Below are 13,838 nucleotides of genomic sequence, written 5' to 3'. Positions count from 1 at the left end.
GACAGCTAAAGTAGTGGATCACAGAATCCTTTCCTTGGTGAAGAAAAACCCCTTAACAACATCAAGAATACTCTGGAGAAGGCATGTCATTGTCAAAATCTACAATCAAGAGATGCCTTCATGAATGTAAATACAGAGGGTTTACAACAAGGTGCAAACCACTGGTAACATTCAAGAACAGGAAAGCCAGATTAGACTTTGCCAGAAAACATCTAAAAAAGCCTCCCATGTTCTGGAATAAGATTCTTTGGACTGATGAAACCAAGATTAACTTGTACCAGAATGATGGGAAGAGAAAAATATGGCAAAAGAAAGGAGCAGCTCATGATCCAAAGTATACCACATCATGTGTCAAACATGGTGGAGGCAGTGTTATGACATGGGCATGTATGGCTGCCAATGGAACGGGCTCACTGGTGTTTATTGATGATGTGACTGCTGAAAGAAGTAGCAAGATGAATTCTGAGGTGTATAGGGCTATACTTTCTGCTCACATTCAGCCAAATGCTACAAAACTGATAGGACGCCACTTCACAGCGCAGGTGGATAATGACGCTAAACATACTGCGAAAGCAACTCACAACTTTTTGAAGGCAAAGAAATGGAATATTCTTCAATGGCCAAGTCAGTTGCCTGATCTCAACCCAGTAGAGCATGCTTTTCACTTACTGAAGACAAGACTGAAGGCAGAAAGACCCACAAACAAGCAGTAACTGAAGGTGGCTGCAGTGAAGGCCTGGCAAAGCACCTCCAGGGAGGAAACTCAGAATCTGAGTTTTGAGACCATGTGCTCCAGACTTCAGGTAGTCATTGACTGCAAAGGATTTTCATCCAAGTATTAAATTTATGGTTATATTTACAATTATGTCACTTTGTCCAAATACCTTTTAGCCCCTGAAAATTGAGGTACTTTGTTGAAAATAGCTGTAGTTCCTAAATGGTAAATGCCATATTTTTGTGGAAGCTTTTAAAATAAAGCTGAAAGTCTACACTTCGATCACATCTTGATTGTTTTATTTCAAATCCATTGTGGTGGTGTATAAATCACAAAAACTCTGTCACTGTCCAAATACTTCCAGACCTGACTGTATATTTCAGTGATTCAGTAACAAATCCCCATTTCACATGCCACAAGACATCTCATAATATTTATCACTTTTTCACACTTATCCTCCACATTTCAAATATGCTCTCTCCATGCTAATCTAGAGTCAAAATGCAGTCCCAAGAAACGAAAGCTTACCAATTTGAAAGTCACCAATTTACTTCCGTACAATTTCAGATTATTACCTTCCCTGAGATTCTTTCTTGTGAAAAGCATCACTTCGGTCTTTTCCACTGAAAATATATATTTAAATTTAAATAGATGAAATGGGTTTCATCAACCCACATTTCAACCTGTTGTATGTCATCTATTTCTCCCTCTTTTCCACAGAGCCCCGTCATCCACAAACTGTGATCTTCCCATATCTATTTGAATATTTGCAAATATTTCATTTGTCATCAAAGAAAATAATTTGGGACGTTCAACACTTCCCTGAAGTGTTCCATTCTCTACAACATGTTTGCTTCACATTTCTAACCCTATTTTAACTTGGATGGATATTCTGCCCAGAAAGTCCATTATCTAGTTAAAAAATTTCCCTCTAATTCCCATAATATGTCATTTTAATCATAGCCCCTCTCTCCATAACACACTGCTGCCACTATCTCTTTATTTACTTGAGCTTTTCTGATTTCATCCTCCAGACATACCATTGAGTCCATAATGCCCCTTCCTCTCCTAAATCCACTTTGAAATACAGCCTCCACACCTCTTTTCTCCAAGAAATACATTAGCCTCTGATTGGCCATTTGTTCTATCAATTTACAGACATGAGATGTCAAGGCTATTGGCCTATAGTTGTTGGCTTACTGGCATCCTTCCCAGGTTTCCTTATCGGGATAATTATCACTTTCTTTCAGCTCTCTGGTAATCTCCAATCTTCAAACACTTTATTAAATAACATCAACAACTTCTTCTGTCCCTCTGTACTTAAATGTTTCAACATGATGTAGCATAGTTCATCTTTCGCTGGTGCAGTCTTCCCAGTTTTAGCCACCGCTTTACTAAATTCTCCCATGCTAAATGGGGTCCTCAGTGCTTTCCTTTCTCCTTAGCGCCCCTAGGTTTTTCAGATTTAGTTTTCTCTCTGTTTCTTCTTCCCACTTCAGACAAGTCATTGGAACTGTGTATAGTAACAAAAGTATTTACCATCATCTCAGTCTTTTCCTTATTGGTTACTGCAACCTCATTTCTACTACTCAAGACAGGATAGCTCCACTCCCTCCTATCCCCACCCATCTTTTTAATCATCCACTACACCTCTCCTACCTGAGTGGTGTTCCCAATTGAGTTGCAGTACTTCCTCCAATATACCTGTTTTGCCTGTCTTATTGTTCCCCTTACTACTGCCTCAGCTTGTTTGTGCTGAATCATATGCTGAAAATTATAGGTTCTTTTCATTACCTTAAATGCTTTATTTCTGTTTCTCACTACTACTTTGCATTTATCATCCCACCATGGCACTGCTTTCCTCTTTACTTTGCCTTTACTTTTACAAATGGATTTTATTGCTGCTGATATTATACCTTATTTTATTATCAAATATTTCTATATTTATATTATAATCAATCTAGTTCAGGTATCTATCACTTTCTTTCTGAAATTTCTCCCAATCAGCCTTCTCAAATACCCATTTCTCTCCCCCACCTTCTGTGGTCTGTGATGTAGAAATGTTGACTTTACATAAGACTGGGTAATGGTCACTCCCTATAGTTCCTTCTTGATACACCTTCCAATCGCACATTGGTGCCAAATTATTGGAAATCAGAGTTAGATCAAGCACAGATCCCAGTAATTTATGACTGATAACCTTTTCCTCTTACCCCATACTACCAGAAATTCCTGTTCCCTCCCTATGCCTAGTACTCTGTAGGGAATCCCCCGCCTTACAAACGTGACACACCCTCCATCTTCTTTTTTGTCTTCCTGTCTTCTTTTCTGTCATTTATCACCCCCTCTATAAATGTCACCATTTTCTTCTTTTCTCCCCACACTTTTCTCTGCTCTTGTTGTTTAATCCCCATTCCGATCTGTGTCATATTCTCTGTCCTTCATTTGTTTTTTTCTGTCCAGCCCTCTTAACTACTTCAGCAAAGGAAACTTTTTCCTTCACTTTTATCTGCTGCACGCCCACCTCTCACCTTATTACCTCACAGCCCCAAAAGGCAACCACAGTTACAGAACTATTGTTTCACTCCCTCTCCACATTTCCCATATTCATGACCCCACTATATTTAGCACTTCTCTTCTCTTTCCTTTACATACCTTAGCCACATGTCCAAATTCCTGGCAGTTATAGCACCTCATAGACTTAGCTATATACTCTCTTATACTCTAGCTGATAAATCTATACTATATCTCCTTGGGATAATGTTTGTCTCGAACTCAACCAAAGATGGTTTCCATCTCCATTTTCTTGTCTCCCCATGTCATTCTTTTAGCACTTTTTACTGAGCTATTCTGCACCCTCAAGTTCCCTACTAGTTTCTTCATACTAACAGTGATAGGTACTCCAAACATCACTCCCTTGCAACCATCAATCCTCTTCTCCCCTATTCTTACCACTTTTGCTACTTTGATCTTTCCAACACTACTCATTTTCTTGGGTTTATCCATCTGTGCTTCAGTATTACAGCCTATAAGCAAGCTCCCCTCTCCCAAAACTCTCACATACTTCACTTCTCCAGCTTGTCCTTTAATGATTCTTGTTAGCTTTAGTGGATCGACTCTCTTTACTCCCCCTCCCTCAAATTGTACCACCACATTAAGCAGTCTTGTTTTCGGATCTTTTCCTCATCTTCTCTTCTCTCACTGTCCTTTCCACCTGGGCTATCTATGTCCTTTTTCTTTCTCTTACGTCTAGATGCCTTCATGGATCTACGCCCTCTCATCACATCCTCCCACTCCCTATAGTGGAGTGGAGGGAACGTCATTCCCTCCACTCATCACTACATTTTCCTTCTTGCTCCCTAAACTCCATACTGTTGTTGTCAACGTCTGACTCCCTCCATGCCATCCTGTCAGAGTTTGTTGGTACAGCAGTCAATAGGGTGTAGTGAAAGAGTATCGCTACCAGGCCTATACAGGCCATCAGCCGACACTCCTACACTCTACTCCTCAATTGACCTACCAGGCACCAAGTCCACAGTCAGCAATCCAATATCAAAGTCAATTAATTAGTTCAAACAGATTGCCTCCTTTCTCTGCTGACCACACAGAGCTCAGAGAACACAGGAAAGGTTTGGCCAAATCCCCGTTTAACACACATATCTGTGTTCTCAGTTAAATCAGCTTGTTGATGTTGACGTGAGGTCAATGTGGAAACCTTGATAATCTCTAACGTCATTGGTTACATAACAGTTCCATCATGCATTTGGTTCAGCTCACTAGTCTACTCATGTTCCTTGAAGAAGGCTGTGGTTAAGAAATCCGTGTCCCTTGTTCAATCTGCAACGCGCATGCCCACACATTTGACTATGCTTTATGATGCTACCTGATTTGTACCACGCATGTGTGTAATTTTATGACATTACAGCACATTTTGTGGCATTTTGAAATAAACTTACACTGTATTTTTTGCATGTTGTGACTCGTGGGAACTTGAGGGGGTTTCCTCTGGGTACTCTAGTTTCCTTTCCCAGTCCAAAGACATGTGCTGTAGGCTGAATGGCATCTCTAAATTGTCCGTAATGGGTGTGTGAGTGTGTGTGCACAACTGTGCCCTGTGATGGGTTGGTGTTGGTGTCCCCTGCCATGTGACCTGAGTCCCCTGGGATAGCTACAGGCTCCCCATGACCCTGTGTAGGATAAGTGGTACAGAAAACAGATGGATGAAAAAGCATTTACAATTCTTTAGAATTCTTACAGAAGGAAATTAAGGACACAGAGCAACCAGAAGATACAAATATATGCAATGCAAAAATAAAACTTGAGAAAGAGAAACGAAAAAAAAAGAACAAGTGAAAATAATAATAATAATAATAATAATAAAAAATATGTGACAAGCAGGAGGGAGGGGCCAGGCTGTGAGGACACATGCCTGGCACTGAGTTGGCTAATCAGTAGGAGAGAGGGATAAAGGAGTGGTTGGAGACGCCGGGGGAAAGAGAGATGCGTGCGTGTTTTATGTTATGTTTATGTTAAAGATTAAACATTATGTTTAAGTTCACTCAGTTCCCACCTCCTCCTTGCCCAACATTGAGATTTGTTACAAAATAATAGATAAAAATCTAAATAAAAGAAAACTGCAAGGCATTATTTTCAAAGTACACTTGCAATAATGAACACAATTTAAGGGCATTTTTACCACACATACACTTTAGGGATTTGATAAAAAACCAAATCATTTTTGAACGCTAAGAAATTGGGAGAGTTTTTGGACATTCTACATTTATGTATATAAATCTAGCCAAGATTATATTAATAAACAAGTCTTAGAATTTTGTATAAAAAATCCATATTTTATGAAATTTATATTCCAAGTCAGGTATTTTGTATTTTGTCTTTAAACAAAGATAAAAATCTTTCTAATGATTCTATATCTAGTTCACAGAAGGTGCAAGCATTAAGATCTAGATTAAATCTTTGTTTTAAGGCCTCATTGCATGGATATATGCCATTAATAATTTTAAAATGCACTTCTTTAACTTTGGGTAAGACAAATTTTGACTGTTTCTTCTTTTTAAAGATGAATAGCATAAATTGACAAACTGAACAATCTTGGTACAACAGAAGTGTAAAGTAATTCACTCACTAACTATCACCCTTCCTAATATAATGCTGTTTGTTTTTCCAGATGAAATTATAATAATTTTGATTAATTTTCTAAACCATTTCCCCAGATATACTTAATGAGTACTGTATGCTGGATAGACAATTCTTGATTGGTGCTTCTGTTTTGTGTAGAAGAATACTTCTAAAAATAGAAACGTCTCTTTGTAGCCAAATGTTCAATACTAATTGACTTCATCAAATTTATGTCAATGTTAACCTTTTCTCTTAAATATAGATCCTTCATTATTGTGATTCTAAATATTTTTATTACATTTTTAACTGGTATATTACATAATGATACTTCTGGACGATTATGTCTTGCCATCAGCGCACACTTTGTTAAATTTAAATCTAACCCAGACGCTTCAGAAAAGCAAGACACCATTTTATTGCAACAGGGATCTAATCTGCATTTTCAGAAAAAGGGTTGTATCATCTGTGAGCTGACCTATGCCTAATTCATTACCCATCACATTCAAGTGTTTCATCTTCTTATTGTGTTTCACATAAATTGCTGATAATTCAGCTACTAGAGTGAACAAATATGGAATAGCTGGATCTCCTTGACATATATCATAGGTACAGGCTCACACAAACTGTCTGGTCTTTTTCCAGTCAACTCTTCAGTTTCGGTGAGTCTGTGCCCATGATAGCCTCAGATTCTTGCTCTTGGCTGACAGGAGTGGAACCTGATCTGGTCTTCTGCTGTTGTAGCCCATCCACATCAAGGTTTGATGTGTTGTGCATTCTATGGTACTTTTCTGCTCACCACAGTTGTAAAAAGTGCTTATTTGAGTTACTATAGACTTCCTGTCAGCTCAGACAAGTCTGGTCATTCTCCTCTGATTTCTCTCATGATCAAGGTATTTCAGCCTGCAGACCCTCCATACACAGGATGGTTTTTTTGTTTTTTGCACCATTCTCCAGGAGATCCAGGAGATCAGCAGTTTTGGAAATACTCAAACCAGCCCATCTGGTACAAACAACTATGCCACTGTTAAAGTCACAGAAATCACAATTTTTCCCCCATTTTGATGTTTGATGTGAACATTAACTGAAGCTCCTGACCTGTATCTGCATGATTTTACACATTGTGCTGCTGCCACATGATTGGCTGATTAGACAACTGCATGAATGTAGGGGGGCAGATGTTCCTAATAAAGTGGAAGGTGTGAGTATATAAAATAGATATAAAATAAAGCCTTCATCTTCAACTAAATGTCTATATTCCAGGAGGTCTAGAATTTTGATATGAAGTCTGATATTGTAATGTATTCATCTACGTTTAAAAAACCCTGACTGTGTTTCTGTCATGTAGGGCAAGTGGAGACAGACTTAATTGCAGTTAAGGCTGTTATTAAAGAAGCAGGCAGACAAATCCAAAAAGTGAACTCGTAAACAGTACGTAGGTAAAAGTCAGGCAATCTACAAACAGCTATGGCAAAGGTAATCAAGGCTGTGTCCTCTCACCCCTCTTATAATCACTCTAAACAAATGACTATGTTTCCAATGATGCATCTGTGAAATTGATCAAATTTGCAGATGACATTACTGTGATTCGTCTCATCACCAAGAGTGACGAGTCAAAGTACCACCAGGAGGCTCAACAACTAGCCTTCTGGTGTACCTGGAACAACCTCAAGCTCAATGCTCTTAAAACCACAGAGATGCACATCGACTTCAGGAAACGTACATCTTCCCCCTCCTCGCTCATCCTTAATAATTAATCAGTGAGCACTGTCATTTTGTTCAAGTTTCTTTGAACTACAATCACACAGGATCTCAAATGGGAGATCCATAAATCATCCTTCAATAAGAAAGCTCAGCAACGGATGTATTTCTTATGGCAGTTGGCAAAGTTCCATCTACCCCTGGATTTACTGGTGCAATTCTACACTGCCACTATAGAAAGCATCCTTACATCTGCCATCACTATCTGGTTTGGTGCAGCCTCCTCCAGAGAAAAGAGGAAGCTGCAACGGACTATCAAGACCACTGAGAAAATCTGCTGCAGTCTGTCATCAATTGAAGACCTGTACATTGCCAGAACAAAGAGGCAAGCGGGAAAAATCATCAGTGACACCTCCCACCCCGCTAATTACCTATTCCAAAAACTACCTTCAGGAGAAGCGATTCTGCTCCCTGATAACAAAATTGCATGCCATTGAAACAGCTTCTTTCCACTGGCAATTTCTGTTATTAACCAGGCTGGCCGGGCAATAACAAGCAAGTTGATTGCTGACCTGCCAGTAACAAGCAATCTGCACTAAATGTTTTTTACGAACTATATACCATTGCTATTATTATATATCACAATTGTTCCACTCTGTTTAATGTACTCTGAACTGCATCCAGCTGCTATTTCTACCTCCAGTGTAATGTCTACCATTTCCGCTTAAGGTGCAATATTTGTATATTATGTGCAATATTTGTATATTAAGATGGTAATTGTGTTGTGTTTAAGGTATAGTGTTGTGACCAAACACCAAGAAAAATTCCTAATACATGTACAATGGATATAAAAAGGTCTACACACCCCTGTCTACACACCCCTACAACAACCATTTATTTCTTGAATTAATGTCATCACCAACTGATTAAGTTTTTTACTCTTTCTTCTACTAAACTCTTGAAAATTCTCTTATTTTAGATTTGAAATATTCCCATTTATTCCCATAGGTAGTTAACTGCTGTCATGTTTAATTTTATCAAGTAAGATTCTTATTTTTCTGCAGTACTCCTTATCTTTTAAAAGTTCTGAATCTAATAATTTCCAATAGTCTTTTTTCCATGTAGCCTGTGTTACTTGTTTCAGCAATAAAGAAATAAGACAATGGTGTCAACAGAGCTTCAGAGATGGTTACATCAAATGCAAAAATTTAAATCATTCTTTAGCTGCAAGCCAATAATCTATTGTAGATCTACAAGAGCCAAAAGTTTTAATCCATGAGCAATGTCTATCTTTGGGATGTTTTACTCTCCAGATATCTATGAATGCATTTAACTGGCAAAAATCATGTAACATATTATTGAAATGGTGATGGTGAGATGGCACCTGTCCAGTCAGTTGTCAGGAGTTATGTTAAACTCTCCTCCCAAAGGTCTTGGGTTTGAGTCTCAGGTCTGGCAGGGATGGTAGGTGGGGGGAGTGAATGACCAGCGCTCTCTTCCACCCTCAATACCACAACTGGGTGAGACCCTTGAGCAAGGCACTGAACCCCCAACTGCTCCCTGGGTGCTGGGAAAAAAAAAAAAAAAAAAGGCTGCCCACTGCTCTGGGTGTGTGTGTGTGCACTTGGGTGGGTTAAATGCAGAGCACAAATTCTGAGTATGGGTCACCATACTTGGCCACATGTCACTTCACTTTCTTTCTTCTTAACCAAAAAAATTCTGTTAAATATTTTGCTTTAAGAAGCTTAATGACATCAGTGGTATTTGTTAACAGTAACTTCTTTTGACCCCTGTTGCTATACCCATAAACATTCACCAAAATTAAAAATATGCCTTATACATTTATCACTGCTGTACAACAGAGGCTACATTTACATGTACATCAATATTCCAATATTAATCAGAATTTGGCAATATTATGATTAGTACTGAGTCATGTAAATGCCGCAATCCGATTGCCTGATTAAGATTAAGACAATATTATGATTCCCCAATTCCAGTTCCCACCCCTGGAATATGCCTGTTTTAATCATAAATTTGTTGCATGTAAACACCTTATTCAGAAAATCCACTGAAAGGAGATATATGCACATGCTATGTCCACAAGGAATTGTGGGTGGTAACAGATGCTTAGCTGTAGGCTAAGTGTTTAGGACTGGCAACTCATACTCACAACAACCATGTACACAGGAATATTCCAAAGCCTGTATGCATATAAACTTTGTATTTGGAATATGGCTGCAACCTGAATATAGAATTAAATGGTATTTGATGTCCATGTAAACTTAGCCAGTGTCTTTTTATGTCACTCTTATAGGTGACAACTTTACCTGGACAAATATTAATACCTATTAAAATATTATAATATTAAATAAATATTATAATAAATAATATTTATAAATAATATTAAATAATAATAATAATATTAAAAATAATATTAATTAAATATTATAATATTTAATATTAAAATATGAATACCTGGACGCATAGTGATCCCTGCTGAATGGTTTGAGCCATGACTGAACAGAAAAGCATATTCCCATTGCGTTTTTCCAAAAAGCACCATATTCTTCATTTGAGTAAGTCTCTTGCAAAAAATAAAAATAAAAAAAAAGAATGTGCCTTTTGCCCTTTACAAAACAAAAAAAATACTTTTATGTTTACACTGTAGTTAAGTCCTCTTGTGTTCAAAGAACATGAACTAGCTGGAAACTCACAGCTTACCAGAGCTGGACAATTTAGAAAGAAACAGTTTTTAAAAATATTAATTAATTAATTAAGTAATCAATGAATTAATAAAACTGTTTAATTAATTAATTAATTAATTACCAATTTGATAAATTAATTACCAGTTTGATAAATTGGACCTACAGCCTCTTCCATGGTACATGGTACACCTTACCTCCCTTCTAGTGCCTTCATTTTGTTAATTTTGTTTTTCTTTCCAGCCTTTTATGTGTAGGTTCCAACACCTTTTGTAGTATTTACATTATGCAGACCTCACTCTTAGCTCTTTGTTTTCTTCACTGAGTTTTGAGACTTGCAAGTTCAGCTCAGCCATATTTGTTTTCAATTCTCCCTTGATCTCTCAGATTATGTTACAGTTTTGTTTTATTTTGTTCTTCTAGCTTTTCTTCTTGCTTATTAAATTGCTTGCTGAGTGGGTGGATAGCTTTCAAAATGACAGCATTGGAAACCTTGTCATCTTCCTGCTCTGGATGAACTTTTTCCGTGGTATGAACCTTACTGAGAGTAACCAGTGGAATATCGGTATCAAGAGTTGCTTACTACCTGCTTCCATCACCTCCATCATCACAGCACAGTCATGTTCATTTTTATTTTAATTTTCTTATTTTCAGTCGATAACAAATCTTTGGCTTTCTTTTCTTTAGCTGGCATGATTTAGTAAAGGTGGATGAAGTCTGGCAAGACTGTTTAGCATGGGAAAGGCTAACTATAAAGTAATTTGGGACTTATCCAATAGAACTCAGAACTTTGCTGTCATTCAATGTGCCATCTTGCCCCTCCCAATAAGGTGGTATCCTTTTGATGTTCCCTTCAGGAAAAACTCAGGTAGTCAAGTAGTGCTGGCACGAAGCTGGCACAAAGTCGCGATGTGGCTCTGCAGGCGAAAAGTCAGAATAGGGACTTGGCCAGATGTCATCCCAGCCAGTTTCGCCAAACCTGGTGAGCGACTGAGAACTGACTGTTATTTTAATTGTTCCTATTGGTTGGTTTTTAGTGTTCTAGAATGTTGCATGTCTTATATAATAGGCTAGATAATGAAGTGCTAATGCTTTTTTGGTAAAAGTACTGAGATTATTTAAATTAATGTAATAAAAAAGACAGACAATGTCAAGTTCATTAAAATACTGTATTAAAGGGAAGTGTTCGGTGTGTGACTGTGCCCTGTTTTACATCCCTTCTGTCAATGCCTCCCCCTCTTGTGAATGTGTGTGCCATTATTATTATTATTATTATTATTAGGGCCCAAGCACTGAAAGTGTGCAGGTTCCTATTGTTTTTCTAAAGAATATTATTTTTATTTTTATTTTTCAAGGTTTCAGGGGCTTTGGGGGCCCTTAACATACTCAGAAACTCATGAAATTTGGTAGACACGTCAGAATCGTTGGCCATTAGGCCCAGGCAAAGGGTAGCACATGGGCGTGGTGATGGTGGTGGGGGTGGGGGGTGTTATGGCTCTGCAGTGCCCCCTTTTACATGGTGCATAAACTTGGTGCATATATCGTACATACTTGTACATATATGTACAAAACTCAGTATATACACTTTTAAATAGTCCTCCTAGGGGATTCATGTGATTGTCACCAAACTTGGTCAACATTATGCCAATTCAATTCAATTCAATTTTATTTGTATAGCACTTTTAACAATGGACATTGTCACAAAGCAGCTTTACAGAAATAAATGGATTCACAAAAAATATATTGTAAATATGTGAATTTATCCCTAATGAGCAAGTCAGAGGTGACGGTGGCAAGGAAAAACTCCCTGAGACAATATGAGGAAGAAACCTTGAGAGGAACCGGGCTCAAAAGGGAACCTATCCTCATATGGGTGCAACGGATAGTGCAATTATAAATAAATCCCTTCTATTATTGTGTACTATATGGACAAATAGTGCAATTGTGCAACCAGTAAATTCATCACAGTTTTTGTAAGAAGTCCGGTTGGTTAAAATCTATCCACTGTCCACTGATGGAGTCCTGAGTACAAAGGTGCTCGTGACAACTGCCCCAGGTGCCCCACGTGGCACCATCCCCAGCAATCCAAATGGTTCTTCAGGCCGTCCATATGGGGCCACCCCCAGCAGCAGCGAGTGAACTCAACCGATGAGAACTCCAATCAGCAGTCGGGCATCAGGATGGGTCAGGCAGGTTCGGGGAGCAGAAGGGGTCAGGATCACTGGCATCTCAGAAGTAGCATGTGTAGCTTGACAGAGAGAGGTAGAGAGAGGGAGAGATTGTTAGGTAAGCTTTTGTCCTCTAATGGTTAAGGACAATGTACTTTCCGTGCAGAGTGCAAGCAGGGACTCTGGCAAGACTAGCTATGACAGCATAACTAAAAGGGAGAGCCAGAAGCTAACACAGACATGAGGGCAGCCTGGGACATAAGGCAGCCAGCCACTCCACCGTCGATAAACCTGAATGAACGCATGAGAGTGGGGAGGGCGACAGCATCCAAACATCCCAGTTCACCACAACACTCTATGCCTGTGTACTCTCCAGACCTGCCCCTGTACCTAAGAAAAAACTATTCACAAAAGGCTTGACTAAACAAATATGTTTTCAGCCTAGACTTAAACAATCAGACTGTGTCTGAGCCCCGAATACTAAGTGGAAGGCTGTTCCATAACTGTGGGGCTTTGTAAGAGAAAGCTCTACCCCAAGCTGTAGCACGCACTATTCCAGGTATCAACAAATAGCCTGCACCTTTTGATCTAATAGGCGTGGCAGATCATAAAAGACCAAAAGTTCGCTCAGGTACTGTGGCGTGAGACCATTTAGTGCTTTATAGGTCAATAGTAGTATTTTATAATCAATACGAAATTTGATTGGGAGCCAATGCAGTGTGGATAAGATAGGGGTGATGTGGTCATATCTTCTGATTCTAGTAAGGACTCTTGCTGCTGCATTCTGGACTAACTGGAGCTTGTTTATGCATCTACTGGAGCATCCAGACAGTAAGGCATTACAATAATCCAACCTAGACGTAACAAAAGCATGAACTAATTTTTCTGCATCGTGTAGTGACAATATATTTCTTATTTTAGCAATATTTGATGAAAGATGAAAGATGAGATGAGATGAAAGAAAGCAATCCTAGTTATATTATCTACATGAGCTTCAAAAGAAAGACTAAATTCAATAATCACACCAAGGTCTTTTACTGCTGCATATGATGAAACAGAAAGGCCATCCAGAGTTATTATGTAATCAGAAAGCTTACTTCTAACTGCACGTGGTCCTAGTACAAGTACTTCTGTCTTGTAAGAATTAAGTAAGAGAAAGTTAATAAGCATCCAGTTTCTAATGTCTTTTACACGTTCCTCAACTTTATTAAGCTGGTGTCTGTCATCTGGCTTTGATGAAACATACAACTGTGTGTCATCAGCGTAACAATGGAAGCCAATACCATGTTTACGAATAATTTTGCCCAGAAGTAACATATATAAAGAAAAGAGCAGTGGGCCTAAAACAGAGCCTTGCGGGACACCAAACTTTACCTTAGTGTGAGAAGAGAAGTCTCCATTTACGTTTACAAACTG

The sequence above is a fragment of the Pangasianodon hypophthalmus genome, chromosome 6 (genome assembly GCF_027358585.1).
Source record: "Pangasianodon hypophthalmus isolate fPanHyp1 chromosome 6, fPanHyp1.pri, whole genome shotgun sequence".
Lineage (NCBI taxonomy): Eukaryota > Metazoa > Chordata > Actinopteri > Siluriformes > Pangasiidae > Pangasianodon > Pangasianodon hypophthalmus.
The sequence above is the reverse complement of the archived record's forward strand: the minus strand, read 5'-3'. Positions refer to the sequence as shown.